The 2,962-nt window shown below is 47.0% G+C and overlaps 1 pseudogene; it reads right to left on the bottom strand.

Moving 5' to 3' along the window:
- Nucleotides 1–1,339: 1,339 nt before the first annotated feature.
- On the bottom strand, nucleotides 1,340–2,022 carry LOC101275835 (60S ribosomal protein L10a-like; annotated as a pseudogene).
- Between the last annotated feature and the right edge of the window lie 940 nt (nucleotides 2,023–2,962).

The raw sequence follows: 2,962 nt of genomic DNA, 5'->3' as shown, positions 1-2,962 counted from the left end.
CTAAATCTAGATGGCTCTTACCTATTTAAATAGGAGTGGCTTTTTCCCATTTTATCTCTAAAGAAGGTAAGGTGGGCATTTTTATACTAATGTCATCAATATTTATATTCCTTGATATCACAGGAACATTCATAGTTTTAAAAATTAACACAGCATGAACTGGAGTTCTTTAGGCTAGTCTCAGTATTTTTTGCTTATTTTGTGCATCAGTTGTGGGAACAATCTCATTCATGTGACAGTGTTAAACTTTACGGGAGACCTGTGTTCTTGGGAAACAGCAATGGTTAAGAAATCCTCCCACTCTTCTATGTGCAGGGAAATGCCTTACTGACAAGAAACATTTTTCCCCATATGACTTAGATAAGAGCCAGATGTCCCCTTGCTGACCTTTGGCAATGCCAGACACACACCCTCCACATTCTCATTCCTTGTCTCATAAACGATGGGTTGAACTGTTTGTACCCACTGACTAATCTGAACAAAATACCTGACTTGATCAAACTAGAGTGAAGCTGGTCTCCTTCCCCCAAGCCCTTGAACTCTGAGTTACACTCATTCTGAGCCAGTGTACAAGCCTTCCTTAACCACCCTTCTGAGAATCAGCTGACCCAAAGGAAAGACATTCCTGGATTAACTGTCCTGCCACTCCACTTATTTCCCCACACCAGATTCCTTCTAGCCTTGTTTACTCCCCATCCTGTATTAAAGAAAAATCCTTTCCTGCTGGACCGTTGAGATCCCGCAGATCTTCCAGCTGGGGGGTTCTCCCTACCGCAATAGGCCCCCTTCCCTTCCTGACCCCTTTGAATGACCCCTTTGAACGAAGCTTCTCCTTAACTAAGCCCAGATTAGTTTTTTTTTTTTTTTTTTTTTTTTTGTGGTACGCGGGCCTCTCACTGTTGTGGCCTCTCCCGTTGCGGAGCACAGGCTCCGGACGCGCAGGCTCAGTGGCCATGGCTCACGGGCCCAGCCGCTCCGCGGCACGTGGGATCTTCCCGGACCGGGGCACGAACCCGTGTCCCCTGCATCGGCAGGCGGACTCTCAACCACTATGCCACCAGGGAAGCCCAACCCAGATTAGTTTTTGTTTAACACATGTTTAGTCTCCAATACTGTTCTTTTCACCTCTCTGAAAGGAAATTGTTAACCTCGTTTATATGGAAAATTAAGTTCAGTTCACAGACATGTTCAAAACACTTGACTGTAGATGGTGATGGACGTTAACTAGGTTTATCGTGGTGCTCATTTCACAATACATACGACTATTCAATCATTATATTGTACACCTGAAACCAAGATAATGTTTTATGGTTTTTGTTTTTAATGGTGGGAGTATGGTTTACTAAGCTGTGCCTTAGTACGGGCACTGGGGCTTGCCCATGGTCCTCTTAATGTACAAAGCCCGGACATTCTGCCAGTTTGTCTTGAGCAATGACACCAGGAAGTTGACAACTAAGTGGATGTTGAACACAAGCTCATCGTGTGTCATCTTCAGGTGGCCAACAGCCACTGCCAGACACAGCGCCTTCTTCACATGGAACTTGATTGTGGACTTCACTTCATCAACTTTGGCCACCATGTTCTCATTGTGGATCAGCAAGGAAGGGAACTTGCCGGCCTTATTCAGGCCTGGGCCCAGGATTCGTGGGATCTGCTTGATCAGAGACTCTGAAGAGAAGAAGGCATCATCCTTCTTGGCCAGCTTCTTGACCAGTTGCTTATTCTTGTTGAGTTTCTTCAGTGCCTCGATGTCTATACGCGGAATATTCACAGCCTTCGTCACATCACTACGTTGCTGGTCCCCCAGAACACATACGGAGAACTTGGGACGGGAGTGGATTTAAGCCAGACGGTGCCTGAGAGGCATTCGTCCTTCTGAGGGTCATAGTTCTTCAGGCAGATCTGAAGCTACACCGTCTGCAAAAACTTCCAGCGCTCGAGCTGGTTCCCCTGCAGCACTTCCCGCACCACCTCGTAGAGGGAGTCGCCGGAGACTTTGCTGTTCATGGTGCCTCGCGCTGCGATAACCGGAAAAGAGCAATATAATGCTATTTGTCAATTATATCTCAATGAAAAACAAAACAGAAACATGCTTGACTATACTTTACAAAAATGGTTGGAATACATATAAAATGTCAAGTTCACTTCCCAAGGAAGCCATATACTAAAGATAAAACATGACGTGACAAATACCCAAACATCAGTTGACTGCCAGATCCACTATCAGCAGCTCCTTCCCGGAAATTCGAAACCTCGACTTCGAAGAAAGTGGCTCTGACGTGATCTTTATGTGGGTGTCTTCAATGAGGGCTTCAGCACCCCTGGTTTTTGAAAATGAAGATTATCATGCTCACACCTGTTTCTGAGGGTCAGGGGGCCGGGCAGATACTAGCGTCGCCCCCTGGGATCTTGCCAACATTCTTTGTCCACCTGATCCTACGGACATGCACCTGCTTTTTTTTAATCAATAATAAGATTTTAAAACACTTATTTCCACGCTCCCAAAATCACTCACCTGTTTCCAACGGGAAATGAGCCCTAAAAAGAAAGGAGATAAAGAGTTCTAAAGGGCAGATAGGAAGAGGTTTTGAGGACTGAAAACCCCAGTTGGTTTCATCACTTTCTGGATTAAAAACCCTCACTGGCTGGGGCTTCCCTGGTGGCGCAGTGGTTGAGAGTCCGCCTGCCGATGCAGGCGACACGGGTTCGTGCCCCGGTCCGGGAAGATCCCACGTGCCGCGGAGCGGCTGGGCCCGTGAGCCATGGCCACTGAGCCTGCGCGTCCGGAGCCTGTGCTCCGCAACGGGAGAGGCCACAACAGTGAGAGGCCTGCATACCGCAAAAAAAAAACAACAACAAAAAACCCCTCACTGGCTCTCTATTGCATTTAATAATGAAACACAGGATCTTCAGTTGGACCACAGGTCTGGAACATTCCTGCAGTCTCATCCCCACTCCCACC

The sequence above is a fragment of the Orcinus orca genome, chromosome 10, assembly GCF_937001465.1.
Source record: "Orcinus orca chromosome 10, mOrcOrc1.1, whole genome shotgun sequence".
Classification (NCBI taxonomy): domain Eukaryota; kingdom Metazoa; phylum Chordata; class Mammalia; order Artiodactyla; family Delphinidae; genus Orcinus; species Orcinus orca.
This window is presented reverse-complemented; position numbering and strand designations above follow the sequence as displayed.